This window comes from Solanum lycopersicum, chromosome 3, assembly GCF_036512215.1.
Source record: "Solanum lycopersicum chromosome 3, SLM_r2.1".
NCBI classification, from domain to species: domain Eukaryota; kingdom Viridiplantae; phylum Streptophyta; class Magnoliopsida; order Solanales; family Solanaceae; genus Solanum; species Solanum lycopersicum.
In genome coordinates, this window is record NC_090802.1 from 44,643,737 (window position 1) to 44,652,733 (window position 8,997).

Genomic DNA, 8,997 nt, shown 5'->3' on the forward strand with positions numbered 1-8,997 from the left:
CCATCCTCAGACCGATGGTCAGTCGGAGCGAACGATTCAAGTGTTGGAGGATATGCTTCGTGCATGTGTGATAGAATTTGGTGGTCATTGGGATAGCTTCTTACCCTTAGCAGAGTTCTCCTACAACAATAGCTATCACTCAAGCATTGATATGGCCCCATTTGAGGCACTATATGGGAGAAGATGTAGGTCTCCCATTGGGTGGTTTGATGCATTTGAGGTTAGGCCTTGGGGTACTGACCTTCTGAGAGAATAGTTAGATAAAGTGAAATCTATTCAAGAAAAGCTGTTACCGGTGCAAAGTAGGCAAAAGGAATATGCAGATCGAAAGGTTAGAGACTTGGAGTTCATGGAGGGTGAACAAGTCATGCTGAAGGTTTCACCCAAGAAAGGTGTGATGCGTTTTGGAAAAAGGGGTAAATTAAGCCCAAGGTATATTGGTCCCTTCGAAGTACTTAAGCGAGTAGGGGAGGTGGCTTATGAGTTAGCCTTGCCTCCAGGGCTGTCCAGAGTGCATCCGGTATTTCATGTGTCTATGTTGAAAAGATACCATGGGGATGGAAACTACATCATTCGTTGAGATTCAGTTCTTCTTGATGAAAATTTGTCTTATGAGGAGGAGCCTGTTGACATTTTAGATAGAGAAGTTCGCAAGCTGAGGTCAAGGGAGATCGCATCCATCAAAGTTCAATGAAGAATCGACCCGTTGAAGAAGCCACTTGGGAGAAAGAGGCTGATATGCAAGAAAGATACCCACACCTGTTTACAGATTCAGGTACTTCTTTTCGCCCTTGTTTTTCTTCTTATGATCGTTCGAGGATGAACGATGGGTAAATTGGTATCTATTGTAACGACCGGTTTAGTCGTTTTGAGCAACAGATGTTATTTCTGGATAACTGACTGAGACGACGGATCCCACAATGGACCGTCATGGCACGACGGACCGTCGAGGGGGTCTCGTTTCAAAACACTTAGAAATTTTGAAAAATGGGTACTGAAATCGACTCTCTGAACTTCGTAACGGAATGGCAGGACGAACCGTCACAGACGTGACGGAACGTCACAGACTCTTTAAGGGAATTGAGTCTCTGAACTCTGTGACGGAGCAGCAGGACGGACCGTCGCAGGCGCGACGGGCCGTCATAGGCTGCGTAATCCCAGGCGAGGTCGGATTTCTTTAAATGTTTTAAGGACGTTTTGGACTATTCCTGCTATAATTATAAATTTAGTGGGTTAATGTTAATAAGTCTAACTACTTGGGGGTTAAACGAGGTAACCTTAAGTTAATTTGTGGGTTATTATTTCCATCTTTTATTCTTAATTATATGCTAATTAGGGTAAAAGAAAGAGGGTTTGAATAAAGAAAATAGAAAGAACAAGAAGAGGGAAAGAGGATCGATCGAGAAGGAGGAAAACACAAAGCTTTGGGAAATTTGCTTGCTTGATCACTAATCTTCGGTGGAGGTAGGTTATGGTTTTTATATTATTCGTAGTTAACTCTTAATAGCGAATGATATGTGTTGGGTTGTATGTAAAGTCTTTTATATGCTTAATTGTATGATTGCATGAATGTGATTATATAATTGGGATGAAATAAGCATGATGAAGCTATTGAATCCCAAATCTTGAAAAACCCTTGTTAATAATGACGTCTTGGTATAAAAGAAGGCTTGATGAACTAAAGTGATGAGATTGATGATGCCTTGGTATAAAACAAGGCTTGATGAATTAATAGAATTAGGGGATCGGGTGTCATGAACCGACACGTAGAATTAGGGGATCGGGTGTCACGAACCGACACGTAGAATTAGGGGATTGGCTGTCACAAACCGACACGTAGAATTAGGGGATCGGGTGTCACGAACCTACACGTAGAATTAGGGGATCGGGTGTCACGAACCGACACGTAGAATTAGGGGATCGGGTGTCACGAACTGACATGTAGAATTAGGGGATCGGGTGTCACGAACTGACACGTAGAATTAGGGGATCGTGGTCAGGAACCAACACGTAGAATTAGGGGATCGGGTGTCACGAACCGACACGTAGAATTAGGGGATCAGAGTGTCACGTTCTGACACATAGTATTAGGGGAGCGGATTGTCACGTACCAACACAAGAATAAAGGTGATGAATCTTGAAAGATGTTAATATACTCAATATAATGAACCTAACTCCCAAATGAGTATGATATGGAGGCTTGAGTCCTCATGAGTGTACTTGACGTTATTTATCAAAGATTCTTGTACATGTTGTTGCTATAGATTGAGTATTGTAGTTGATTTATGATATTATTTGATGCATATTGTTTTCTATTTTGAGTTGGCCGATGATATCTACTCAGTACCCTTGTTTTGTACTGGCCCCTACTTGTATGTTTCTTTCCTTGTTATTTGTGGAGTGCAGCAAACGTGCCGTCGTCTTCAACTCAACCGCAACTCTAGCCAGTTTTCATTACACCGGATTTCAGGGTGAGCTAATGCTTCTAGCTTGGACTGGATCTTCCTCTTTATGTCTTGATGCCGTGAACTTCCGGCATGGACTAGCTTTTACTTATTTTAGCTTCTTAGAATACTCTTAGTTTAGTAATTTAATCATAGATGTTCTTGTGATGATGACTTCCAGATTTTGGGGATAATAATAAATGTTTGAGTTTAGAAGTTATTTGATTTATATTGTTAATGAGTTTTTAAGTCTTCCGCAATGTTTTAGTTCATTATGTTTGAAATGATGGGGTTAGATTGGTTGGTTTGCTCACATAGGAGGATAAATGTGGGTGCCAGTCGCGACACGATTTGGGTCGTGACAAATAATTATCAGTATGTCCAACACTTATTTTTTATTTAAGTAATTTAATTGCATGTGTTAAATATTTATATTTTTCAACATATATAGGGAAAATATCTCAATTATATGACAAACACGACAAAAATTTCATAAAGAGAGCAAAACATGAAAATATTCTTTTTTTTTAAAGTCTAAGTTTTTCTTTCTTTTTATAAAGCGTAAGAAAAATTTGACTTTACAAAGTATAAGAAAAACTTTCACTCTATAAAGTGTAAGAAATAGTTTCATTATATACAGTGGCGGAGCTAGAAATTTCGATAAGGGTGTTGAACCTTTAAAGAATCGATAATTGTTTTTAGCAGAGTAGGTACACAAAACATTTTTTTACCAATGAGTAGATGCACAAAATTTTATTTTTTTATTTTTAAAAAAAGTTTTAGTAGGGTCACAAAAAATTGTGTATTTTTTGTTTCAAAAAAAAATTATATTTTTTTAAAAAAGCTAGTGGTGACCAAGTCGCACCGGGAGCTAGTGTTTGCTATCTAAGAATTGCTCCATGGATCTCCATGAGATAAATGACTACACCAACCACTTGACTATGTGTTCACTTGACCACCCTTATTAGGTTTTAGTTCTGCCCTGATGAAAGTTGAGAAGAGAGAAAGGTAAAGAGTAAAGTTGTAAAGAGTTTTTGAAAAAAGAAGAAGACAACAAACTAACAGAAGATGACACCTATGAATTTATTTTTTTTAAAAAATAATTAGAAAAGTGAAAAATAGGCCTTTTATTTTTCATTTATTTTTCTTAACTTAAAAAGGGTAATAAAAAAGTAAAAAATCGAACTTTTATTTTTCTTAACTTAAAAAGGATAATTTTTGTACTTTTTCTCAAGAGAAAAATGGAATAAATACAAAAAAAAAAAAAGCGAAATGTTTAAGCCTGGGATCGCACCAGGCTAAGTTTTGCCTTTTCTAAGAGAAAAAAAATGGAATTATGAAAAAATTTCAGAAAATCGCCACAATGGGGCTTGAACCCGGGACACAATGGTATTTTTGCACAGCCTTAACTTTTAGGCTGTCAACTTTTATCATGTCAAGGTTGTTCAACTGTTAATATATATCTAAAACAAATTGATATTTAGTATATATATTCGAAAAAAATTCTAACGATCTGACCAACCTTGCCATGTCATAGCTCCACCCCTAATTATATATTAAAAATATAAATATTATGGGATTAACAAAAAAAAATTGAAATATTGCATAAAGTAAAATTTTTTCTTCCACTAAACCTATATTCATTACTTTTTAAAATATTATCTTATTTTAGTCACTTTTATTTTTTTAGCTTATTTGGATTCCGAACTCCACTTGTATGGAGTACAATGCAAGTGGGCCCTCATATTGAGTAAAATAATCTAAGAAGCATTCAAAGATAGACCTTAAATAATTTGAAAATAATGACTTTTTGCCCAAAAAAGAGAAGGTACATCCATGTACCCATAAAGTACAAAAAAGTTAAAGCAGTAAAAATTAATGAAATACCAAAATAACACTTGGTTGGCAAGCTAGCAAGACACCCAAGAAGTTCTTGTCAAGCCACTTATATATAGAGAGAAAGAATATGGGAGTCCTATTGTACCTTTGTGAATCATATTAAAGTAAAATTAATTTTATAGTAAAACATCATGATAAGTCATGTCTTATGATGAAATACACACATTTGAGTCTTAACACACATATTTCATGAGAAAATGATCAAAATTAGATTTCACGATTAAAATATATATCTATTAGGTAAACTATTTGTGATTCACACGGAATTGAACTATGTTATTAAGTTTACATTGATCATTTGATAATATTCGATTTTGTAATATATACATTACATTGTTAAGATCATTTTATCTCAAGGCAATTCAAAATAATTAAAGTGCTATTTTTTTTATTGTTTTATAAAAAAATTATGAGTCATAGAGTTATTTTAAGTATAAGAAAGAAGTCTAAGAAATCTCCATGAAAACAGTTGGTCAGAAGTAATGAAATTTTCTAGATTTCAAGAACTTATAATAAACAACATCAGACGTTAAATAATTTAAATAGAGGACCTTCGAGTTCCTTTCTTATGACCCTATAATTGTTAGTATCATAAATATTTTTCCTCATCATCTCAGAATAGTCATTACTATTGCTTAGGTATCATAAATATATCACCAACCCATCTTATTTGGAATTGAACCATAGTTATTGTTATGGTTATAACGTAATTATCAACCAAGCAGTAGGCGACATCATTCATAACTGGATATTCTAAACCAAAATTTTTACACATAACATATTAAAATCTCATAACATAATTTTTTGAGTGTTTGAACTCACAAATATCCACAAATAATAACGACAACCTTACTTTCCTAACAATCAAGAAGAAAAACACATGTTGCTTAACATATTTTGCAAAAAGATAGTCTATCAGTCTGTATCCAAGTTTATAGTTCACAAATTTAATGAAAAGAAGCCAAAAGAAAGAGTTATTACTTCTTTATCAAAAAGGCAAAAAAAAAAAAAACTTTATCAAAAGAAAGATTTATCACTACGGCAAAAATTATCTTTAGCGACAATTATAAATGTCCCTAGTAAAAGTCTATAGCAACATCGAATGTCATGACAATTAATTAATGTAGCTACAGACTCTAGCAATGTTTGTTAGTGTGCATATTCATTGCCAATAAAAAATATTTTTGTATTAGTGTATTTTGGAAATTTAGTTGTTTAAAAAAAATTTATGCCTAAAAAGAAAAGACGAAGAAATATGACAAATTAGTTAACTTGTGATAAAAGAAGTGAACTAATTGTCTCTATACTAATATTCTCGGAAGGATGCAAAGACATATAAAATGTTTGTACCTAAGAATGGGCAATCAAAATAATATACTAACTGTGGCAAAAGAAGACTACAATCTGTTTGCTTCTTTTGAAAACTTTAGCATTGTATTAGTTATTATCACATATTACTATTCTGTGCAATCAAATATAGTACGACCTCCTAAGCAATTTTTCCAAAAAGTATAGGAATAAAACAACAGAGAGAGACAAAATAGAAGATAAATTTTCAATCATCGTCACTGAATTTTTTAATTGAGTTAAGAAAAACATCATTATAGAAAAAAGAAATTGCAATAGATACATAATTACTATGACTTACAGTAAAAAAATTAAACTTCATTCGATAGGAGGAAGAAAACTTTGAGAAATGAAACACATTTCATAAAAATCTTAAATAGTGTACTTAAATTCAACTCCCTTACAACGAAAAAAAACCTACAAGTAGTGGTGGCAGAAAAAAATATTTTTTTTATTAAAAAACCTAATATAATGAATTGAACCATTTTAGCAGTTTTGTGAGTTGTAAGCTGAGAGGTGCAAGAGTAATAATGCTACATTGCGATTAAAACGATTTTTCTATGTTTATATGAAAAAACCTGTAGGAAGGGAAGAAAGAGAAGATCGATTTTTAATCATCCTAGCTAAAATTTTTAACAGAGTTAGTAAAGGTGACTAAAAATAGTAAAAAGAAATTGTCATAGTTACATAAATAACTATGACTTACCGTAAAGATTAATCTCCATGAAGTAGGAAAAAGCAATTTGTAAGGAATAAAACAAACTTCATAAGAAGCATAATTAATGTATTTAAATTATTACCCTATAACGAAAAAAAAGCGACAAATAATAGTGATAAACAATTCATCTATTTATATTAAGTAAATTGTAGGTCACAACTCTTTGAAAAAGTTGCAACTCATCAGAAAGGTCACAACGTTACATAAATGTTACAATTTTTTCATAAAAGACGCAACTCTTCATAAAAGTCATAACTCTTCCTAAAGGTCGCAACTTTGCATAAAAGTAGCAACTTTTCACAAAATCGCAACTTTCATAAAAGTCACAACATTTCAAAAAGTCACAATTTTTCATAAAAAATACAAATTTTCATGAAAAGGAAAGGCTAGTTTCGTAATAGATAAATTTAAAAAGGAATCCTTGTTTGTGGTGGTGCCACATAAGCGGGCCTAGGATTCTCTTATTTATATATATATATATATATATATATATATATATATATATATATATATATATATATATATATATATATATATATATATATATATATATATATATATATATATGATTCCTTAATATATAATAAAATGTGTTCATTTGATCCTTATCTTAAACCTAACAGATTTATCAAAATAAAAAGTATTAATTAAACTTAATCGCATCTTACATAAATAACAAAATTCACCATCATTATATTTTTTTATTAGCTTCAAAGAAAAAACTCTATAAAATCGAACATTATTGTCTAAACTTTATAAAATTATACATTATTGTGTATATTTTCTCTAACAATTTATTTTCTTTTCTTGCTTAAAATTATTTTTCCTCTTAAGCATGTAACTTTTTTAATCTTGATTTGACCAGGGGAGTTGTTTCTTAATAATTTGGGTTGCAAAAATGTATTTTTCTATCTACTATAAAAATTGTGCATATTGATCCCTCTAAAACTTGTAAGAGTTTTTTTGAATGAAGAGTTATTTGGAGGATTTAGTTGTGCTCAAGAGAGATCTGTGCTTTATTGGTGATAGTTAAATTGTTTCTCATCTTGATAGCATTTCATTATCGGTCTAAACATATCGATATGAAATATCATTGAATTTAAGATGTGATGTGGCATGCTCTTTAACTTACTAAACTTTATAAAATTATACATTATTGTGTATATTTTCTCTAACAATTTATTTTCTTTTCTTGCTTAAAATTATTTTTCCTCTTAAGCATGTAACTTTTTTAATCTTGATTTGACCAGGGGAGTTGTTTCTTAATAATTTGGGTTGCAAAAATGTATTTTTCTATCTACTATAAAAATTGTGCATATTGATCCCGCTAAAACTTGTAAGAGTTTTTTTGAATGAAGAGTTATTTGGAGGATTTAGTTGTGCTCAAGAGAGATCTGTGCTTTATTGGTGATAGTTAAATTGTTTCTCATCTTGATAGCATTTCATTATCGGTCTAAACATATTGATATGAAATATCATTGAATTTAAGATGTGATGTGGCATGCTCTTTAACTTACTTGAACTTATGAGTATGAAGATTTGTACAGATGATAATGATATTAATATGATAACCAAATTAGCTTTGTCAAGAAGTTTGAAGTTTGAAGAGTATTGCATGATATCAAAAATTATAGCTTTCATTATCGAGATGGGGAGAATTGATGAATTTTGGTGTTTATCCATTCATATATGGATAAATAAAATCCCAATGTGGACTAGCACATTCTTTCCCATAAGCTCAATATCATAGAGTATAATATAAAATCTCTTTAGGTCTTATATCACATTCACTCGAGTACATTTTCGGTAGCCACATGAAGATAAATAGAGAGATCGAAAGTGTAGCTTTTTGCATAGAATTTTCAGCAATAACAACCAACTTCAGATAGTGATTGTGGATTTGTTCCTTGACCAATTGAGCTAATTGTTATATAATTTGTGTTTATCATCTTACTCTTTGATTGAAAGTTGACATAAGTAAATTTGCAATTTCCCAACTTGAGATTTCAGCTCGTAAGATAATAGTTGCATTTGAGTGATTTTGCTTTTTTTCTTCTTTAGTGTTTGATCCTATCTTTATCTATTACTCATTGTTTGACACCTTCTGATTTCATTTATGAGAACATTGTTGTAAGTTGTAACTTTAGTTGATTAGAGTGGAGCTTTGTCCCATTATTTTTACTTTTTACACTACAAAGTCTTTTAATGTAAATTTCATGATGTATCGCGTGGTTGATTTATTTTATTATGATGTATTTATTTTTGTTGTTAATTAGTTGCTTGGCCAAACCTAATGACTCGTTTTGACATATATTTCCCTAGTAAAATTCATGAAATTTTTTGGCAAATAGTGCTTGTTATATATTTGTCATTATTTAGAAATTATTTTTGACAAATAACTCAAATTTTTAAATACTAGAAAAAATTAGTATTTGGGTCAAATCTCATTATTTGGAAACTTTTAAAAACTCAAAGTCTACAGTACACCAAACTTATATCTGTACAAAAAACTACCCTCTATAGTATTTGCTTGCATTGTATTACATAATTTTTACGTGAACACCAAAGTAGTGATAAAATATTCAGTGA